The 11,705-nt window shown below is 37.8% G+C and overlaps 1 protein-coding gene across 3 annotated transcripts in view; it reads right to left on the bottom strand.

Moving 5' to 3' along the window:
• tsc1b (TSC complex subunit 1b) overlaps positions 1–9,768 on the bottom strand; it is a 41,556-nt gene extending 31,788 nt beyond the window's left edge. The window contains exon 1 of one of the 3 annotated variants that reach the window (XM_084745621.1): positions 9,495–9,768. The gene's annotated coding sequence lies outside the window, so the exon portion shown is untranslated. Of the gene's footprint in view, positions 1–9,203; positions 9,354–9,494 lie in introns of those variants that run through there. The other 2 variants (XM_084745619.1, XM_084745620.1) reach the window with 2 other exon arrangements.
• Between the last annotated feature and the right edge of the window lie 1,937 nt (positions 9,769–11,705).

Below are 11,705 nucleotides of genomic sequence, written 5' to 3'. Positions count from 1 at the left end.
AGTAATACTACTTTTACTTTTGACACACAAAATTTAGTGACAATACTGACATACCTTAGTAAAGTTTAAGAAGCAGAATTCTCTTCCAAAAATCATGACCTAATTACTCAAAATAATCCACAGATCTTGTTGTGAGCAGTTTCATGTAGGAACTACTTTCTTTCTACATTAGAATCTACCAGAACTACTTTAGCATCTACTGGAATTACTTTCTTTTCTACTAGATAGAAAGTAGTTCTGACCTGAAACAGCTCATAACAATAGCCCCGCCCTCCTTAGTTACTGTTGCCACGCCTGCCAAACTTTTCATCCTTGCATTGGATTTATGCAGTTTATGGTGATGACAGTGGCAGAGTTAACATCAAAATTGGGATAAATTGTTGAAACGAGGTCTTTGATTCCTTAAAGATATAAACAAAAGCAGCCTCTCATTTATACCTGACTACAGTAGATTTTGTTGGCTAAAATAATGACTCAATCAGATTTCATAAGTGTAGCTGGCTGATGTAAGCTACTGCTAACTCCTTGAGTCTGATGAGAAGTCTCCACCTGACACGTTTTAAAACAAGAACGTGTTTATGTGAAGTTATCTAACAGCTATGTACATGATGTAACATTAATGCTAGAAGACTTAGGCTAAAGCTAGCTTACATTTCAGCAAACACTGGTCGGCTAGTGAAATATGGCAGGTATATCAACATGATAGATGACAAAAATACACTCATTAACATGGAAAAAGGAAGTGCAGCTGACATTGAGACGGGTCACCCATCTGGGCCAGCTAGACCGCGAATGCAGAAGACAGCTGCAGAGAGCTAAGCTAGCCTGACTTACACCTGAGACAGCAAGCGAGAGCGAGATGCTTTGTCGTCAACCCACTTTGATTCTGCATCAGTCCACATCCTCCTCCTCCTCAAAGCCCCACATGACAAATGCAGATGCAGTGACATCTCACAAGTTTGGCTGGACAGTAAGTTACTGCAGCTAGTAAACTAGCATTACTTAACCAGACATGCTAATGTTCGCAGCTTATGTTAGAGCAGATGTGTGCTCTTGTGTTTCACGTTTTTGAGAGACTACAAAAGGACATCACCCTCCAGATTCATGAAACGTCAAGTATCGCTCTTCTCTGAGCCTCCTGCAGACCTTCACCATGTAGAGAAATGGAAAGCTTGCCAGCCCTAGTTACAAGTCCAGTTGCTAACCTATGATTGGACAGCTGCTGTTAGGAGGCACGGCATAGCGAAGGGTCAATTGTCTGTGGACTATCTTCAGTAATCAAGTTTTCAAATGAATTTTTTTGGTGCTTTGAGCACCACAAGCATTCTCTTGGAGCGAGGACAGACATTAGTAAGGCTGATATCTCCAAAACCCTGCAACTCATACCCAAAAAATCTAGACAGCTAAGTAACACTACAGGCCAGGCAAAAAAAAAAAAAAAAAAAAAAGATTTGGGAGTGAACTGTGCCTTTAAGTTGTGGGGTGGACAACTAAACAATGAGCAGAGGGGACTGCAGAGCCAGATGTTAATTCTCTATAGTTTAATCACTACTGTTTTCACATGTCACTGGTTAGGCTACAATTGATAACAGCCATATTAAAGAAATAATACACAATTTTCTAATACCACTGAAAACAATAACTGCAAGCTGTGTGTTGTTATAATGGGGTTAACTGGCAAAAGATCATTAGCAATTGCACACTGACCAAACTTGCTCGCTAGTTGAAACAACATGCCTAAATGATTAATGACAGAGTCAGTTAGTGACTAGCTGGTGAACATGATGAGGCATTCACCCACTAACAAGGCAGATATTCCCCTCAGGAGGTGGTGGAGAGCACAACAGTGTAAGGACAGTTAATGTTGGACTCACATACACCAGGTGGACACAAACAGGACTCCAAACGAATACTAATGTTGCTCTGTGTCTGCTGGCTGTGTAAATAAGCAACTGTTTGCTAACAAATTAGTCCCATTAACTTTATAAGGTGATAATATGTCGATGGAGTGTTTACAGCTTGTTGTGCAACCGCTAAGTGGCCAAAATATTTAATCAATACAAATTTTAAGATTTATTGGTAGAACATCTGGAGAAACTAGAGGTTCCCTGTGGAGTTTTTAAGCTCTAATACTGCTATGGAAAAGTTTGAGTAGGTCACTGTTTAGTTTGTGCCTTGGCTGATGCAATAAACAGTCCTGCCAATGGTTTCACACTACTCCACTAATCCACAGGTGGTGCTAACAGGCCAGGATATCCACCAGTGCTCAAACAAAGGCAGGGAACAAAAAGACTGCTTGCAGGTACACACGGACATTAACAAAAGAGGATTAAAATTACTTTGCAAATGTTTTATGAGGACAGAAATTAATTCTCCCCCTTTTGTTAAACCATAAGAGAGTTCTTTGCGCTGCCTATCCTTAGCCCCGGGCTAAGAGCTGACCCTGGGATGACTTAGCCCCTTTTCACACACACATTTTTAACCCAGGAGTATCTGATTCACGCTGTGCTTCTACTAACCCTGGGCTACACTTAAGTTGGAACAACTAATGTTTATATTCTAGAATGACTCTTTAACCTCATTTTATACTGGCACCTTTTTTTATCCCGAGTTTAGTCCATTGTCTAGGATTTTCCCGGGATAAGAAGTACACAAAACTATATTTATCATGATAATAAAATAACAAAGTGCCAACTTCAGGGTTTGACATTATCCATGGCCTGATGACCTGGGGCCACAAATAGTGACTCTATGGCCACCACATACTCCATACAGGTGGCCCCTTGTGTCCACCAGGTTCCATCCTCAACACATTTCACAAACATCCTGATTCCTTCACGCCTTTTAGCTCAACATTCTGCGGAAACAGTGAACAGTATTCGTAAACGGCTGGCAACAAACATATCTAAGATTCTAATGTATGGTGTCACTAAGCCTACTCAAACTGCTAATGGATCCATACAGAAGAACCAGAATCACAAAAGGTGGCCCATAAAAAAATGAAAAGGCAACCAAGTGAATGGAAGAAAGAGTTTAACTCACTGGGATGTAACGTATTGCATGTGTGCCACCAATGTCCCCAAATAGCAGAGGTTTGTTTCTCCTTGGAAACAACACACCACTATTCATGGGAAAAGTGGACAACACAACTTTTCACAGTTAAGAAAGGCTGTGTTAAGGTTCTGCATTCTTTTTACATAAGTTTAACTTGGGTCACCAAACACGGACTTACATGGAACATGGAAAATATTAGCATCTATGCCTGGAAAATTTCCTTTATTAAATAATAAAGCCGATGTGTGCAGCATTTTTTGCGTAGAATTAATTTTACCCTTTAAGTAAAAGTGCTTCTGCTTTATTTCTTAAATAAAAATGGAATTTGCATGAACTGTCTTTAGCAATGAATGACAAAACTATGTACAACTGCAATTACATAGTATCGAGACACTTTTATGGCAATATTCAATTAATTGTGACATCTTGAATTACAAATGAACCTACCTCACAATGTAGCACATATAAAGAAAAGTTCAGTGAACAGATTTAGAACTGATTAAGCAAACAAATAAGGTGGAAAACGTCCACCTCCACAACTTCCAAGCTGTAATTAAGACACTGTGATAGATCCTAATAGAGGCTATGACCAGCACCTCATCTGACCCTGCCAAGGATGACCAACTGCAATCCCTCCATTTGTTATTTGCTTTAATTCAAGAGATGCATTTAATATATGACTGGAAAAAAAACACGTACACACAACCCGGCCTAATGTGTTTACCATTTCAGGTTATTAGTCTATTTACGTTGTCAATGATACATTTAAGCTAGACGCTGAGTCAGTCATTGAAAGTAAAGGAGGCCAGGGGAGCCTTCGCAAATCTCCATCTGAAAAACAGGCATAAATAATCCTGACAGGCAGGTCATTATCGTCAGGGTGTCTGCACCCAGCAGCTTACTCCCAAACAGGAGTAATGAATCAGCAGCAGCGATCTCATCAGCTCTTCAGATCTCCTTTCAACACTTAGGCCACAACACTCAACGTGCTAGAAGATGATTAGAATCCTAATATGGCTGAATTTGGTTGTTTTTTTTATAAGTGTACTTGCTATAAACTATTCCATTCGTGCAGAATATTAAAACTTTCATGGAGTCACATGCTACCAAAACCAAGACAACAGGAGCTAATTTGGAGAGGAATAAATCAATAACCAGCGTATTATATTTTATTTCAAAGTCATATGTCAGATAAAAACACTTCCCTCTAAGAAGAAATGTTACAATAATACTCTCCTCAGGCTTCTCTCATTTATAACAAATCAAAATAAGATGATAAATGCTCCAATGTGCTCCTGTTTGTTGATTCACAGAAGTCACAGTGCGATTGTCTTCCTGTGATCAGTTAGCTGCTCAGTCATGGATTCAAACGTGGCTGTTTTTCACCGTCCGAGCGAGCCAGCGTCTTGCAGGGACAGGTCAGAGGCACAAACACGAAGCACCCTCAGTGTGATCTCAGGCAGCTTGGGAACGCTCAGGAGGACACAAAGAACCTTTATGCAGCGCGAGCACTTCCATGTACACACTGGAAATTACATTTGGATGTGTGCACGCTGTTACCAACAGGCTCCTTTTCCCCCCGTGTGAATATTTTAAAGCCGTTTGGGAAAAGAGACAAACAACCCAGCCCAACTGTCCCATTCAGCTAGCAGACAGGGGCTTGATGCAGGGGAGAAAATGCAATGGGAATATTACAGTCGTTTACTGGACTGAACAGGGTTTTAAGATTAACTCTTCAATTTCATAGAGCAAAATAATGTCCATCACTAGTTCCTAGAGCTCAATGTGACGTCTCAGGATGTTTTATCCAACAAACAATTTAAAAATGAGCCAATCTGATACTCAGTATCAGTAATGGCCTGATACTGGCCAAAAATCACTAGATCGAATACTGGTGCTGAAAAAAAGTATAATTAGATAAAATCCATTAGTCTAAGATGGGGGTCTGGAACCTGAGGCTCCAGAGCCAAATGCAGCATCATCATACAGAAATGAATAACAGTTATTTTTTAACATTTTCATCATTTTGTTGTAGGTCTATGAAAAAGTTGAGACAACACAAAATTCAAAGCCAAGTGTACTGAAATAGAGTTTTGTTGAGCCCAACTCAAACTCTTAAGTTTTGAAGAAGTTTTACTAACTACTGACCTTTTGTTAAGTTGCATGAACTTAACTCTTGAGAAACACTAAAATGTTGTATTTAAAAAACTGTAGAGTAAATTCTTTGAAGTGAAAGGGAATGATGGTTAAAACTGCTATATTTTCAATTAAAACCATTTCATTTTCAGGCACAAAAATAATGACAAATTAGGTATACAGTTCACTGTGAAGTTTCTAAAACTCAAAGATTCGAGTTTATATAAAGAAGAATAGCGAATTATCTCAGCTAAAGGTCAGCAAAACTTTTTAAAGTTTATTTCAAAACATACGATTTTGAGTTGGGCTCAAAATTCCAAAATCTATTACAGTATGTTGCCATGAAATTTTGTGTAAAGTGATTCTTTAAAATATGTCGCCTATACACCAGATTTTTTTAGAGAAAGTCTTTTTTAAAGAACGTCTTGGCTCTGTGGCTTTCCCTCTAAATTTTGATTGTGGCTAGTCCTCTTGAGGGTCCTATGGATGCCAAAAAAGTCTTAAGGGAAAATAGAGAATATAACAATTGCAGCTCCAGACAGATTTTTCCCCCCTTTTTGGCCAAAAATGTCTCTTTTAATCACACAGGTTGCAGATCCCTGGTCTGAGCTATTACATAAATTGCTTTGCTAAACTTTGAGTGACATGCCCTGAAGAGAGAAGTGTCACAAGTAATACAGATTACATTTGTTTTAATGTTAAATGTTTGAATGGTGCTGCCCAATCACAAACACTGCTAAAACTGTGTAAAAAAACAAAAAACAAAAAGTGTATGAATAAGTTGAAATAAAATAAAGCAGCAGTGTTGTATGACAGTCCTGTTGTGGAATATGTATTTCTTCCTTTATTTGTTTCTCAGTTTGAGTTTGTTTTAAGATGGCTAGTTTGAGCAAAGTGCATCAATTAACAGGTATTAATACATTAAAGGTATTATGAACAGATTAGTTCTTTATGAGAGGAGAAAAAACATATCAGATTGGTATCAGCAGATACTCAAGGTTGTAGTACCTAAAAGATTTTCACTTCACATGAATATAAAACAGAGGAAAGTAGGAGGCTAAAGCCTTGCATGTGAGAAGCAGAAGAGTCAGAGAATGTTTTGCTTTATTGCTAAAGACATGAACAGTTCATCAATTATGAAAATAGTGGTCAATCACTTTTCTGTTGATGCACAAATCAATTAGGCCTCACTGGTATGATTTCTAATTTCTCCAGTAACAGGGTTACAGGAGTCTGCACGTGTTTAGGTTTTAAAGGACTAGTGTGAGGGATTTAGTTGCATCTAGCTGTGAGCTTGCAGATTGCAAACACCTCTTTCACCCTCCCTTTCCAAGCGTGTAGGAGAACCTACAATGGTTATGAAAATCACAAAAGGCTGTATCTAGAGCCAGTGTTTGGTATGTCAGTTCTGGGCTACTTATGGCTGAGTTTTATTTAAAATTTACAGTATTAGTACCAGTTATGGGTGTAAGAACATCGATAAACTTGAGTATCAGAATTATGTTTTGTGATTTCAGTATTACAGTACAGTATTACCACAATATACTAAATTGTAACTACTGTATCATATCATCCCAGACTCTTGCCAATGCATAGACCTTTTACCAATACCAGTACACTTAAAGTGATACTGAGGACTTCATTTGATACCTATCATGTGAATGGAAGCATTCCTGAAATAATTCCTCCACATTTTATGCATTTATTTTTATCAGATGCCACAAGCATGTAGCATAACCATACTTTTGAATGTTTTGGTGGCATCTCAGCGCGCTGAACTGGCAACGCTGTCGAGTACACCACGCTCAACTTCAACATATCACAGACTGTACGGCCTGTTGCTGCTGCAGCAGACAGCCAATCACATGTAGCATTAAATGAAAAATTATGGTGATTGGCTGTGAGAAAAAACACACAAATTGTCTGTTTTTTCTAGATCTGGGTACAAAAAGGGTTGAAATGCAGGTATTGTCTAACTGTAAGTTTCAATACTACCACCATGGAGGTGCAACATGGATAACACCTGTAAATACAAACAGTTCATTCAAAGGTAAAAAAAAAAACAATTCTTATTTTCAGGGGGTTATATGCAAATGAAAATATACTTATGAATAGTATATTTAATTTCTTCTGTATTCTTGCAATAAATCCCATTAAAACCTACACACTGAACTTGTAACTTGATGATAACAAATTTACTTATGTTACATGAAGTATTAAGCTACATTAACTGTTAACAAAACAAATCCAGTCTAATACAAGAGTCCTGCTTTAAATTCTCCCTTCATAAAGGTTCAGTTTTTGTGCAGTATTTTGGAGGCCATGGTATTGGGTTATAATAATAGGAGGTGTTTCTAGTATTTAGTCTGCCTTCGCAGAAATTAACATGGTAGACAAGATATTAGAAACACTTCTCAGTATAATGCAATACAACAAACAGCCTCCAAAGTGACCATACATTTATTGCCTGCCTGTTGTATTAGACTGCATTAGCTTTAGCTTGGTGTACCTTAATAAACTGACAACTGAGTGTATTGCTAAAGTCTTGACTTTATATGGATTACAGTCCAGTTATTGATGAACTACATCAGACATATACATACAAACAGATGTATATGCAGATTTTGTTTTGTTTTGGTTCCAGTACATTTATTTAATTTTGAGACATTAAATATGAAGTGTATTGTGATCTGCAATGCATTGTGCTGTTTGTTGTCAGTGTGTTTACTTATAACAATCTTTGGTTTGTCGTTGATTGATATGTCTGAATAATTGGATGAGAGACTCCTCATGTATATGGGCAGACACAAAAATTAAACCCTGCATTTATATCTCATAGCTATGCAACAGACGAAAAATTGCAGCATCAGGCTGGTGACGATGAATATTAAATTAATCAGAGGAAGGGCTCCTCTGATATTTATCAACATATCTATAAAAGCAGTTGATACTTATCTAATGAGGCTGACATGACAATAGGAAGTCAAACCGGAACAGTCATCTCATAAGATTGCTAATATCCAGCTTATTTTATACTATGTATTATTTTGGAAAATTCCTGTAAGGCTGTCTCTATGTTTAGACATTAAATGCTGATGTACTTATATTTTGTGAAATGATATAAGGTTTGTACTCATCAGGCTGAGGTTTTTGTTTTTTGAAAAAGTACTGTTCTTAATAACAGCACAAAAGCTACAGTATCACACTGACATTTGTATTTCAGGGGTGTATCCTGGTCACGATGCTAGTATTTTTTTTTCCTGGGACTTAATTCTGCCAGTGAGAAAAACTCTTTGAAATGGGCTGTATGAAACGAAATACATTGAAAATATAGCTGAATAAGTCAAATATGACCATTCAAAACAATATGAAAATTTCATTTTGTTTTTTGGTCAGACAGTTTCTCCTAAGGACTTGAACTCCTGACCTCAGTATTTCCATAATCCTTGTTGCAGTCCTGCTACTAAGATATTAGTTTTTCATGAATCATGCAAAGTTGTGACAAACAGACATTAGATATGTTGACAGCGAGTCCAGCACAATGTGACAAAGGGGTTGAACAGGTCAAACTGTGAAACTAGTGACCCATTTTGTCTCCATGATGGTGGAGTCAGTGGTGTCAGTGGTGTCAAGTAAATGAACACATGCGAACAACAGAATAGTAATGGTTGATATGACTGTAAGACAAATACTGTTAGGTTACTGTTTGATTGCAGCTGAAGGATAAAAGCAAGGAAGTGTGATGCAAGAGCTATTTAGCTGAGATGCACAATGAGGCATCAAATAAGCAAATAAACGCATATGATAATCTGTTATACTGACATGCATGATGAGAGCAGCAGAGAGCCGGACAGGCTGAGAAGCAGCAGAGCTGCTGCTGCTGCTGTATGTGGACTGACCACTGGCTGCTGCCTGTCGTAAACAACTCGCAGAGAACAATGGGCAGGGTTGGGTTTACTTTATCCGATTATAAAAAAATATGCAGGCATCTTTCCTCATGCAAACCGACAAACCTCTTCAGACCCAACAGTAACCGCAGATGAAGTCACAATGAAGTGTTTTAAGCATCAATGTCTCCTAAATCCATCACCGGGTCTTTCCAAAAACAAGTCAGTCCCACCGCCGAGAGCTAACGTTAGCTGGGAGCAGCGACCCACACTCGGTCGGGGATTCATCTCGCCTGTCAGCCGCGCTCAGTCAGCGGAGAAGCGAGCCGAACAGCTCGAGTTCAGTAAAACAAGTCATATGCGTTGAGATTCACTGCAAGAAAAACACATTAGATATTAATAATCGGAGCTGTTTACCTGTTAGAGTAGCTGCACTCCACAGGGCGCCGCCATCTTGAACACCTCACAGCCCATCCCACCGCAGTCAGCCTCCGCTGCTGGGCTGCATGCAAACTAATCCCACAAGTTAGCGCCCCGCAAGTCGCAACCGCAACTTTCACAACCAGTTCACCCACACAACATTTAAAATAAGTTAGTTAAACCATATATAATAACTCAGACCTGTATTTCCGTCTGCGGCCCGGCAAATTTTTCGCTCTATTGCAAAGCTAAGATTGTTTTCCCCATCTCCTCATTGGTGGAAGGATGAAGTAAGTGTATGTAATGCGGTTTCGCGTGACCCACATGTGAAGAGCGCACGCGCAAATTAGACCCTTTTTTTTTTTTTACCAGGTAGTGGGAAGATCAATATCAATAAAAATAGGACTTTTAGGAATTAAAAGTTAGGAATGGCAAGAATAAAATATATGGTTGGGAAAAACAATGACTGCATATGGCAGAAGTATTTTATAGAAATAATTGCAGACTGAGTCAAAAATTTTATCTATATGCCTATTTTATTTTTCAAAGTCAGCCAATTAATATAATAATTTGTTCCATACATATTTACTCATAATTTTGATTACACAGATTGCACTATTTTAATGTAAGAAGTCAAACTTCTAACTTGAGTCATAATTTTGTCTTTTAAAAAAGTAATAATCTTTACATATTATGATTTCACATAAAAAGTCAAAACTATAACTATCAATTTTGACATACCATTAATATCATTATTTTTGCCATCCCTAACGTCTCATTTGTTGTCCTTTTGTCCTGGCAGGAATAGGCTTCCATACACTCTAATGTGTAAGTTGAACATGTGTTTATTTTACATTCTGATTACATATAAAATACATAGCATTATACTGTCACTGAGAAAATGCAGCATCTTTCTGTGAAAACTATTCTGATCAAGCAGCTGGCCTGACAGTATGTAACTGAGGTCAGATCATTTATTTTGGCACACTTGTTAAAGATTTATGTCTGCTAACAGACATTGTTTATTTTCAAAATCAACAGCATGTGAGTAAATTAGGACTACGAGAGCCAAACGTTAAGTAGTGTAAACTGTTCCACTGAGGTCTCCTGGGAGTTATTAAGTGTAAAATAAGCAGCAGAGTTCTATTAGATTAGATTAAAGTTAATTTTCATTGTATAAGTGCCACTACAATAAAATGTGGTTTAGCATCAAAACAGAAAGTGCAAATAGGAGTAGATACACACACACATATATATATAATGTCTTTAATTTATATCAGTCAGAGACGGTTGGAGTGTATGGAGTGATAGATATAACAAGAACAAGTAGAATGACAAACAGAATAGAGCAGCAAACAAACAGGCACAGGCACAGGCAGGGTTATTAGTGAAGTTTCAGAGGCCCTCGTGACTTAAACCTCCCTCACATCAGACAATATCAACTTCATTTAAACAGACTTTGTCCAGTGGGCTGTTTATACATCCCTGTTTCAAGCCTGCAGCTCTGCTCCTGCAGGAGTAGCTCTATATGGACAGTGAATGTAACAGCAGCTGTCCAGTCTTCACAAACATCAACAAGTAATAAAAACGCTGTAGTTTGTTTTGTAATGGCAAGACTCAATCACCATTTGGTCCATATTAACATCGACTAATTGGCCTTTTTGACATGAAATATAGGATAAACACAGGTGTTAACAATAATAAGGTTAGAATTAGATCCCATTGTCACATATTCTTTCTCTCTCGAGGAGACAGACAAATTCTATCTAATCTACAATCTACAATCTATCTATCTATCTATCTATCTATCTATCTATCTATCTATCTATCTATCTACTCAAATCAATTATTAATTATTGTGTTATAACATCCAGTGGATGATTTGTTAGTAAATAAAACACACACATCATCTGTCCACAAGATGTCGCACTTGCACTTCCGTCATGAAGCCTAAATCCTCTACTCCTCCTCAAACTGTTCCTCGATACTTCAACTCTATGTTTTTAAAAAAGAGAAGAAAAAAAAACAGACTTTGACACAGTGACATTATTTTCTGAAAACTATTTCTCTCTTCTTCTTTTTTTTTTTTTTTTTAGCCTGACTGGTTAATTCTGTCATTTCCCCGACCATCTTGCCAGTGTGTAGGTCCACATATGTGACAGTGAAGTATCCTGTGAATAAATCTGTCATGTCAGAATATCGTTCTGC

Source organism: Lutjanus erythropterus, chromosome 20, assembly GCF_056507025.1.
Source record: "Lutjanus erythropterus isolate fLutEry1 chromosome 20, fLutEry1.hap2, whole genome shotgun sequence".
In the NCBI taxonomy this organism is placed as follows: domain Eukaryota; kingdom Metazoa; phylum Chordata; class Actinopteri; order Lutjaniformes; family Lutjanidae; genus Lutjanus; species Lutjanus erythropterus.
This window is presented reverse-complemented; position numbering and strand designations above follow the sequence as displayed.